The sequence below is a fragment of the Arvicanthis niloticus genome, chromosome 8, assembly GCF_011762505.2.
Source record: "Arvicanthis niloticus isolate mArvNil1 chromosome 8, mArvNil1.pat.X, whole genome shotgun sequence".
In the NCBI taxonomy this organism is placed as follows: Eukaryota; Metazoa; Chordata; class Mammalia; order Rodentia; family Muridae; genus Arvicanthis; species Arvicanthis niloticus.
In genome coordinates this window covers 64,032,309-64,044,219 of record NC_047665.1, presented here as the reverse complement: position 1 = coordinate 64,044,219, position 11,911 = coordinate 64,032,309, and positions in this window count along the sequence as shown.

The following is an 11,911-nucleotide window of genomic DNA, read 5'->3' as shown; positions in this document are numbered from 1 at the left end:
GAAATCATAGAAATGAAGTTGTTCTTTAGAGACTTTACTATACTTAGGATAAAATAGTAATGTTATCAATATTAATGACAATGACTTGCACAAGAAAAGTATATGTTTGTTCTCTATACAATATATAGTTTTGTTTAACATATATACACAGGTGTTTAAATACAGGATAAATCATTTCTGCTGTTGAAATGTACAATAGTGTGCCAGTAGATACTCATGATGTACAGTGCCCTTCAAAAGGGATGGAAGGAAGGATTTTGAGTGTTTTTTCCACACAGTTTTTTTTTTAATTTGGGCAGATGGATATACTCATCCTAATGAATCTTCATATTGAAATAACAGACAGGCTGAGAAAGCAAAGTGTGGATGAAATTTCACAGCACGATCCACTTCATTTTTTTTTTCAAAAAACTAGTAATGTTAATAATGAAGAGAAAAACCACACAACACGCAGAAATGTGTATGATTTAAGAAACGAGTAATTAATATGAAAAATTTTAAAAGATTGATGTGAGGACAAAAGCTAGGAAGAACAAATGATAAAAACATTGCCAATTTTAAAATGCTCCATCACTGTACCTTCTGGTGAGAAGCAATATTAAGATATTGTTTCACATCTTTCCCCCCTTTGTTTCACATATGTGTAAGTGAGTCATACATGGTTGAGACAAATACAACATCTGTCTGCCTGTCTGTAGAATGCTATGTGCTTACTGTACTGATGATAGTCTACGAAATGGGGAGCAAGGAATAAAAAACCTTGAATGATTAACATAGGAAGGGTCAATAAAAGAGAATAAAACAGATCTGGGATATAGAATACAACAGAAAACTGTAACAGCAGTGTAGATAACCTAGATGAAGGTGTCAGCTTCTGCTGACAATCTGATACACCTAAGATCATCTGGGGTACTGTGGTCCGTGGCCATGATGAGGTTTGTTACAGGAGGGGCCAGCCTATTGTGGGTGACACCATCTCTAGGCAGTTGGGCCAGGGCTGTATAAGATGACAAGCTGTGCATGAGCCTGAGAGTGAACCAGCAAGCAACCTTTTCTATTCTTTCTATCTCCAGGTTTGTGCTTTGGTTTCCTGCCCTGACTTCCCTTCATGATGGACTGTGACCTGGAAGTGTAAACCAAACAGACCCTTTTTCCCCAAGTTGCTTTTGGTCAATGTTTTATTACAGAAACAGAATGGAACTAGGTTAGAGAGAAAATAGGGCTATGGGGGGAGGGGAGAGAGAGTGACAGAGAGAGACAAAGAGACACAGAGACACACAGACACACAGAGAGACACGGACACAGAGACACAGAGAGACAAGGACACAGAAACAGAAAGATATATATAGAGAGAAAGACAGGGAAAGAAGAAAATTTTCTGTAAGTTTCCAGCATAGTGACACATGCCTTCAATCCCAGCAGTTGGAGACTAAGACAGTATTGCAAGTTCAAGACCAGGTACGTGCATTGTCTGTTCAACCTGATACAAGCTCAGAAGAGGGGCCTTCAGTTGAGAAAATGCCTTTACCAGATTGGCCTACATGCAAGATCGTGGGGGCATTTTCTTGATTAATGATTTATGTGGCAGGGCCCATGCCTAGTCAGATGGTATAAGAAATTAGTCTGAACAAGCCAATGGAGAGGAAAGCAGTAGGCAGCATTCCTCTCTGGGCTACGCTTCAGTTCCTGACTCCAGGTTTCTGCCTGGAGTTCTTGCCTTGGAAAGACAATGAACTGTAACCTGGAAACCAAATAAATTTTTTTCTCCCAAGCTACTGTTGGTCATGTTGTTTATCACAGCCAATAAAAGCAAACTAGGACACCAGGTAAATTATTAGTGTGTTCCCAGACCACTCTGAACTCACATGGTGTGAAGGAAACTTATTACAAATAAAGATTCCAATGCCACTCTTCACTTGAATAACTGCCAGTTAGTTCAACTGCATATTAATGTGTCTGCATGTGTATAAGACCCGTTGTGTCCTGCCATGCTCATCCTTCTTTTAGTGATAACCATGTAAACTCCCCACATCTACCGGGCATCTAGCAGTCAGGTTTGCAATGGCCAAACTCTATTCCTGAGGACAGGCTTATATTTGTTTATCCTTGGCCCAAGTCTCTCCAGGAATTTAAAATTGTTATTTACAGAATGCCAAGTGGTTTCTAGATATAGCTTGCTGTAATATATAAAGCTGGAGTCCTGGTGTCAACATAATCCACAACATGGATCATGGAATTCAGCAGAGAAAGAGCGATGAAAGATGAAGACTGTTGATAGTTCTTTAATAGCATTTAGTCTTTATTTTTTAATTTTCATGTGGTGTTGGAATTGAGGTATTCTTGATTTTTTTTTTTTTTACGACAAATACCTGTTTTGTTGGTTGGTTGCTTGTTTTTTTTTTTTTTTTTTTCCTTGATTTGGCTAGTTCAATTTGCCTCATCATTTACAAACACACTCATTCTCTCTCTCTCTCTCTCTCTCTCTCTCTCTCTCTCTCTCTCTCTCTCTCTCAGACACACACACATATGCATGCATGGGGAGCTATCATGCACATGTTTAGCAACCTGCATTTTCTTCTTCTGTAACATATCAGAAATATTTTATATTATAAATTAATCCTATATCATCTACATTAATTATTCTAATAATTTATTCTACATTGATAAATGCTTCATAATTTACTTAAAGAACCCCACATTCTTGTGTTCTTCCTGCTCTCATAAACAATCTTTGCACATATATCTGCATGCTTGTTTGTAATTTTTTCTCAGGATAAATTTATAGCATCCCATATGCTGGATCAGAGAGTGTGTAGATTTTTTTTTAAGGATTTTGAAACACATTGCCAATTTGCCCCTCAAATATGCAAGATATCATCAGAAATAGGCACATATATTTAATAGCTCAGCAGAAGTCCGGGAAAGTATCATGCTTTAAGGTTCAGTATTTTAGGCACTAGAGCAGGGCAGTACCTATCCGCACATGAGTTACTTCAGTTCTGTAGTTGTAATTACACATCTATATTCTGAGCTTACTTTTTAAGAGGACACAGTTTCCATCATTGTTATAAATGTTAACCTAAATATAAAAATGTTGCTTTCTCGCTTTGCTTAGGTATTGCACATACATTTCCCAGCGTGTTATTTGTTGGACAGTTTTTAATAGACTGATTTAGTGACATTTGTCTTACATTTTTATGTTGTTATAATGGAACAATCTTTACTTCTACATTTCTGCCTCTGGTCATTGAAGAATAGGTCAGTTCATAAAGTAATTGCATGTAAACTTGAAGACCCAAGGATTATCCAAAGAACCCACTTAAAAAGCCAGAGACCGTAGCCTGCTCTACAATCCCAGTACAGAAGGATGCTGAGATGGAAGGCACCCAGTGACTTACTGCCTAACCAGAGTAGGCAAATCAGCAGGTACCTGGTCTTAGTGAGAGATTCTGTTTCAAAAAGCAAAGCAAATGGCCTCTGAGAGGCTACATCTCTGTTTGACCTCTAGCTCCACACACACATACACACTTGCATACACATGCATTTATGTGTGCACTTGCACACACACACACAAACGCGATTACAGTCTCAAGGGTAGACAATCATTCAATGAACATTCTTGTCTGTTCAGAAAAATATTGTTGGACATTTGGAACACAATCTTTTTAACAACAAAGTGACTATTCTAGGGTTATTTAATGTGGAATGGGAGGTTGAATTTTCTTTAGTATGTTCCCCAATAACTTGAGCCACAGAGTGACTTTACCCAGAGGAGGTGAGAGCTTTAAGGACAGGACTCTAGCAGAAAACTTGGGGATATGGGGTTTGCCCTCCAAGTAAGGAGTGGGAGCACATCACTGTCTCCCTATTGTCTTCTCATTCCTCACAATTTTTTTTTGTTTGCTCTTCCTCACAATTCTCTGATGTGCTGTATCACCCCAGACTCCAAAGCAGCAGGGCTATTCTATTACTGCCTCAAGAACAATGGGCGCAACCCATTTTCTGCCTTTTCAAGCTGACTAATACAGTCTTGTTCAAGTGCCTTTCAGCATATTTGTAGTTCTAATTTTTTTAATTCTTGAATCTACTGATAAGATGAAATATATTAATTGATTTTCTGATATTACATCATTGTCAAAATACAGTGATAGATTCTAATATTTATTATCATTTTTAAAAGCATTAAGATCTACCCACCTCAAAAATATTAATCTAGAATTCCTCCTGTCAAAAGGAAATGCAGGGACAAAGAGTGGAGTGGAACAGAGACTGAAGGAAAGGCCATCCAGAGACTGCCCCACTGGGGATCCATTCCATCTGCAGACACCAAACCCTGACACCATTGCTGATGCCAAGAAGTACTTACTGACAGGAGCCTGGTATAGCTGTTCCCTGAGAGGCTTTACCAGAGCCTGATCAATACAGATGCAGATGTATGCAGCCAAACATCCAACTGAGCAAGGGGACCCCAATGGAGAAGTTAGGGCAAGGACTGTAGGAGCTGAAGGGGTTTGCAACCCCATAGGAAGAACAACAATATCAACAAACCAGACTCCCCCAAAGCTCCCAGGAACTAAACCACCAACCAAAGAGTACACATGGAGGGACCCATGGCTTTAGCTGGATATGTATCAGAGGATTGCCTTATTGGGCATCACTGGGAGGGGATCCCCTTGGTCCTGTAGAGACTTGATGACCCAGGGTAGGGTAATGCTAGGGTGCTGAGGCAGGAATGGGTGGGCAGGTTGGGGAGCACCCTCATAGAGACAGGGGGAAGGGAAAGGAGAGGGGAGAGGGAGTTTGTGGAGGGGAAACTTTGAAGGGGGATGACATTTGAAATGAAAATAAATAAAATAACCATAAAAAGATCTACACTAATAAATGATATTGTGCTTCAGTTTATACTGTTTTGTATGATTGTTTTTCAGGGTTATAGATATGTTAGCTACAAGAAAAAAAATCACACCCAGAATTTCCTACCTCTAATAAGACAGGTGGAGTTCTGTTATACTAGTTATCCACTCTCTAGTGATAGAAATCACTCCTCTTGTCTTCTTAACCTCATGGTTTTTATGGTGGGAAGTGTTATTTTTCACTTAAAAAAACTGTTTTTTTTTTTCATACTGGAAATTTTTAAGCATACAGAAAAGGTGAAAGATTATAAACTAAACACACAGAGCCCCCTATTTAGTTGAAACTTCAAGAATGACCACATTTTTTACCCCCTTATTGAAAAACCAATTCTTTTCTTATATAATATATCCTGATTATAGTGTTCCCTCCTTCCACTCTTCCTAGATCCTCCTTATTCTCCTCCCACCCATTTCCACTCCCTTTCTGTCTCTCGTTAGAAAAGAACAGGCTTCTAAGAGACAACAATAAAACATAGCCTATAAAATATAATAAGATAAAACAAAACCTATCACATCAGAGTTGGATAAGACAAACCAACAAAAGGAAAAGATCCCAAGCAGAAGGCATAAGAATCAGAGACCCACTCATTCATATACTCTGGAATTCCATAAAAACACTAAACTGAGTTCTGTAATATATACACAGAGGACCTGGTGCAGGCTCATGCAGGCCTGTTCATATAAGTTTATATGAGCTTTGCTCTGTTGACTTAGAAGGCCTTGTGCTCCTTCTCCTCTGGCTCTTACACTCTTTCTGTGCCCTCTTTCTTGGGGTTCCCTGAGCTCTGCAGGGAGGGAATATCATTAGGTATCATTTTATTACCATTTTTTTTAAAGAATTGCAGAGAATATATATGTGCAATTACAACTATAAAAGTCACCCTATTTGACTTTACCCAAGGTCCCTCTGCTATTTAGTTTCTGGTTCTTGATCACTCAAGCAGTGTTGAATATGGGTTCTATCTCAAGAAATGGACCTTAAGTCAAATCAGCTGTTGGTTGGTTATTACCACAATCTTTGTGCCACCGTTGCCCTAGCATGTTTTGCAGGCAGGACTGTCAAGGTAACTTTTATTTGCCAGATATAATTGTGACCTTGGAGGCTTACTGCTGAATAAGCTCACCCACCCTTTCTAGTTCTTTCTGAACTCTGGCTGGCTGATTCAAATCCACTGTTCTGATTCAAAACTCCTCTCTAAGCTGACTGATTCAAACTAGCTTCTCTTGGACTCTAACTGAATTGCTCTGCTTGGCTTCAAACTAACTCTTGCAATCTATTCTAATCTTCTGGCTCCTTCTCATTCTCTGGCTTGTTCTGTCTCTGGTTTGTTTTCTCTGTAACTTGTCTCTGTAAAACTGTACCAGTAAAACTGCCTCAGAACTGAACTCAACTGAACTCAACTGACCTACCAGAACTGAAATAAACAGCATGAACTTCACAGACTCAACTTAACTGAATTCCACTGCATGGTCTGAACTCAGCTGAACTGCACTCACTAAACAGCCCTCCAATCCTGACTTACTCTGTGTTGCTCTTAAGCAGCTTCTTTTTCCTTTCTGTTCTCATGAGAGTTAGGAGTATTCTATCTCTGACTCATTCTGTCAGATCTTTCTCTGATTCATCACTTTGTCTGCCTCTCCATTAGATGTCACTTTCGAACATGGCTGTTTCCTTCTATAAAATAACTTTACCTTCATTGTTTGGGGTTAGAGGTGTGAACTAAGGGCATGTCTGTATTCCAGCCAGATTAAAGGTGTGTGATTACAATTAGATCACATAGACCTATATAGTCTTTGGATATATTGCCTTGCCAGGGAAGCCATGTTGCTGGATTAAAATTCCTCTACACAGGACAGCATTATAGATCAAATGTGTATGGTACTTTTGACAATCTAGTTTTCAATGTATCAGCTCTCTTTTAACTGATTTGTTTTAGGGAAAATTAAATACCAAGTATGTCACTTAACTGTGACATTTTAGGAAACATCTCTAAATAAAATTGCAATAAAATGTAAGTATGATATATATGCTTAAAGAGATCCTTCAAGAAGAGCACCTTACCTCATATAGAGTCTATGGACACACCAATATCTGGAGTGCACCCGATCGTGTCATATGGATGTAAATGCACCAGTCTGTGCTTAGAACACTTGGCAGAAATTCTCATACATCTTAGTCAAACACATCTGAGATTTCTCCTCCAACACACTTTTCTCATTTCTCTTTTGGTTGCCAATCTGTGAGAGTTCTTACCACATGTTTGATATGTTCCTTTAAAACAGATCCTCTTTTCTATTCACAGCCTTCAGTTCACTGCTTTCCATTTCCCCTCTATAACTTTTCTCATAATGATTATATGAGTTTATTAGGACTCGAATGTTATTTTTAGTTGGCTTCTGCTTGCACCTTCTTGCTTAGTAATAAACACCAAAGCCAATATTTCCTGATGTTAGTGTTTGTAGCTTATCATAGAAGTTATAGAAATAACTTTTAAACAGTCACTTTTTAATTCATAATGTTATTAGTCTCTATTTTGTGCCTTATTTAGTTGAAAATGTGTCTTGTACAGTCTAGGAAGACGGCTTGGTCAGTTGAATGCTTGACATGTAAACATGAGAGCCTGAGTTCATATTCTTTTACTCGTTTGTTTGTTTGTTGTTTGTTTGGTTGGTTAGTTGGTTGATTTTTTTTAAATAAAAGCCAGGCATTGTGGCATGAATCTGAATTCTGAGTGATGGGAAGATGAAGACAGGATCTGTGGAGACAGGAGATCCACATTGCAAGCAGGCTACTAGCAGTATTAGTTAGCTCTGGGTTCACCACAAGACTCTCCTCAAGAACAAGGTGGAAAGCAATTGAAGATTTCTCCTTGAGCTCTCAAAGCACATGTGCTCTCATTTACTCACAAACATGCAAACACACACACACACACACACACACACACACACACACACACTCAGTATCAAATCCTGCTTCTCAGAAAATATCTCTAAGCAACAATACCACCCAGACTGGTTACTGAAGATGGTAAGGAATTACAGAGCATTTAGTGGCAAGAAAAGCAGAGTTGATCCAAGAAACTTCAACAATGGTAATTTCAACATTGCGGATTACAGCCATTTCTAATTCCAGTAAGCATATAATGCACATAAACTCATGTAGGCACACACATACACACACACACACACACACACACACACACACACACACACAGAAACTATTAGGTAATTAGTCAGTCAGTCTGTTAATTTTAAATTCAAAGGTAGAGTCTTAGAGAGCTGCTGTGTCCCACACTGTGTCACAGCCAAGCAGACAGACACTTATGTAGGTTTATGGGAAAACTGTATAACTGTTATTGCCTTTCTCTTGTGTGTGTACAAATCTTTGTTCAAAAGAAAAATATCTAAAATTATGTTTTTGTAAAGTTCAACAACCCCTTCATTATAAAAGTCCTGAAAGGGGGCTGGAGAGATGATGCAGAGATTAAGAGCACTGTCTGCTTTTCCAGAGTTTAATTTCCAGCAACCACATGGGGGCTCATAACCACCTATAATGAGATCTGGTGCCCTCTTCTGGCCTGCAGGCATACATGGAGGCAGAGCACTGTATACAGAATAAATAAATAAATAAATAAATAAATAAATAAATAAATCTTAATAAATAAATAAATAAATAAATAAAAGTCCTGAAAAATAAAAGAGAAGGAAGACACCTGGACACAAGATTTTATTTATTATACAAACTTAGGCCAAAATTTAAAAATATTGAATTCTTGTCGTGTTGGTTGTCTCAAACTGTGTTAGGACAAAAACTGGCCTTTCAAAATCTACTCTGGCACCATTATGTAGCACAACAGGACTAAATCCTAGGTTCCAGGTAGTAAGAACTAAGATTAGGTAACTAAACTAAATTACCCAAATTACAATGGAAAAAAAAAAAAACCAAAAGAACAAAAACTTCTTGACAGCCGAGGAGGTGATGTTCTCTTTATCCAGTGGATATGAAGAAGGAAGTGTCCATCATTCTGTGATAAGAAACAGCTCCTGAAGCATATGCTATATCCACCAGATCTAAGAGTGGTAGAATAGAGCTCAAGGCATGGTGACTTGTGTCTGTGACCTTGGCACTCTGGAAGGACGATTGTCAGGGTATCAAGGCCTTGACTATATTGGGAGTTCCAAGCCATTCTCAGATTCAGTATAAAACCCTGTCTTAAAACATATACATCTGAGATTGGAGGGATGTCCCAGTGGTTAAGAGCTTTTGCTGTTTTGTGCATAATCCAAATTTAGTTTTCAACATCAATAAGGCATCTTCCAGTCATTGATAACTACAGTTCTAGGGGGATCTACTGGCCTCTCCTAGCATCTAACGGCAATAGGCCCCTGTGTGATATAGGTACATGCATTCAGGGAAACACTAATACACAATAAATAAATAAATAAATAAATAAATAAATAAATAAATAAATAAATAAATCCTTAAAACATACTGCATCTCCCCAGATAGAAAAAGGAACATCTTTTTTTAATGACATTTTTGAGTCACTGGATTCACGTATTCTAATGGATTATATCTGGACTTTTGTCTTACAAAGCCTATTCTTACACTTTTAAGCCACTTCACCTTGATGATTTTCTATGACTTATAGGTGAAGTCACTGATGCAGCCAACTTTTTATTAATTTTTAAATTTTCAAATAAAAATTTGAATAATATATAATGATGAGTAACTTATTACAGTTGTACTGTCTGCAATGAGCCAACAAGAAATCACTTCTATACTTTTGCAGATCTTTTGAAAACAATCTTACTGAAAATTGTGTTTTGTATGTATATTCTGAACAAGGTTCCTCACCCCACTCTTCTCCCAGATCCCTCACACCTCCCCACTCAGCCAACTCCATGCCTTTCCTCTGTCTCTTTAGAAAGCTTACTCTAATCAATTACTTCTATTTTCATTCTTTATTCTTTGTCTATGAATCTAACACTCTATTTAATTGCTGGAATCCTTCATTGGGTTCTAGAAGAATGGTTTCCATTGGCCACTCCAATGCTGTATTTATTTCTACATGTTTTTCTCACCTCTATTATATATGTTTCATCTTCTAATATATTTCACTTATTTGCAACACTCTCCCTCTCTTCCCCTCTTTTGTGACATGCTCTCCTTCTGTTTTTCCTTGAAGATTTTCTTAATATTTCCCATTGTATGACTTTTCTTCTAAAAGAAGAAATGTGGACAAAGCCCTGAGATCTATTTCCTAGATTATTTTCCAGTGCAAATGAATTGTCATCTTTCATATCCACAACCCTTTTTATGACCTTCAGCTACAGCAAGTGAAGCCCCCTTTTTTCATCCTTTGTATTGTTACATGAAAATCCACTTATTAAATGTAGTACATGTATATAATATATATAACCACCTTTCTCAATTTATTTGTGTAAAAAAACAAAGACAAACAAACAACAAAAGACCACTTTCTACTACCAAGAAGTCAAAAACCATAAAGGTTTGACCTAATTCAAAATAATTATTCTCTTCCTTAAAAAAAGATAAAGAATGAAAAAAAGACTGTAGTGTGTGATTGTGTGTGTGATTGTGTGTGTGTGTGTATTGTATACAAATAAGTGTTTGTTATATGTGCCTGTGCATTAACATAGAGAGCTCACTGTAGGGCATTGAGTGTCTTCCTTTATCACTCTCTGTCTTGTTGCCTTCGGACAGAGTCTCTTGCTGAAGCAGAGTTTTCCTGTTTCACGTAGGGTGGCTAGCCATGATGTTTTTAGAACCAACCTGCCTCAGGTGTTCATTGCAGGAGTTATAGGTTCATGCAGTCACATTTTTCATTTTATATAGGTCCCGGGGTTTCTAACTCAGATACCCATGCATTCAGAGTGAGTAGCCCACCCAATGAGCCATCTCTCCAGCCCTGGATGGATGAGGATATTAGTCTATCACCCCAAACCTGTTGGATTAGGAACTTATATTCAGAGTACAATGGTACATAAGAAAGAATGTTAATAAAAGACATCTGGAATTTTCTTTCATTCTCTGTATGTTAGGCAAAAGTGTATTTCTCACTCCTTATATGTTAATTCAATTAGAAAAAAAAAAAAAACATTCCAGACCTGAAACACAGAGATTCTGCTCCTGTATGTCACTCAAATGAAGATAGTAAAGTATTGTGGCATGGTTCATAGAGAGCAATACACAATCTTTGATGTCACTGTCATTATAAAAATGACATTTGAACTATTCCATCTATTGTCTCTTTCTCTAAATTTCTTCCTCCACTCTGCCAGAAAGTAAGCATGGTTAGTGGCAGTTAAAATTCAATCTGCCCATACACATTGTGTCTTGCAGCAACATGAAAGCCATCTCTACAGTGCTAGTCCTGGGAACACTTGACTGCAAAGAGTTATCTGGCAGAGCTAAGACCAATATTATATTTTATAGCATTTGTAAAAGGAGAAATGTAAGTATGCATTGGATAGATCTTTGTTTTCTCAGAATGGGGAAAAAACTAGGTTTTTTTCCTAGCACACAGTAATATTTTTAAAATCATAAACAAATGAGATTTATAATAACCTAAAAATATTAAAGCAAACATCGAGCTATTTAGCAGCCTACTAAAATCTGGGATTTTTTTTGTGTGTGTTTTGTTTTGTTTGGAGGCTATTCATGTCTCTTTAGGCCAAAGAACATTCACATGGCCTATAGTTTCTACAATTTTGTATTGGAATTATACAATTATTTTAAAATATAATTGAACACATATATTTTCAAACCCCCAAATCAAATCTTGTTACAGAGCAAAGGCAATAACCAGATCCATGATAAGGATGAGGTTCTTACAGAGCCAACTGCTGCTTTTTTTTTTCCACTAAATTCAAATTATAATCCAATGGCACCACCTGTTGTTGAGATGGCAGAATTGACCTAAATGACAAGATCACATACAGAAATTCAAAGTCAAAAGACCGAGCATAGGGCT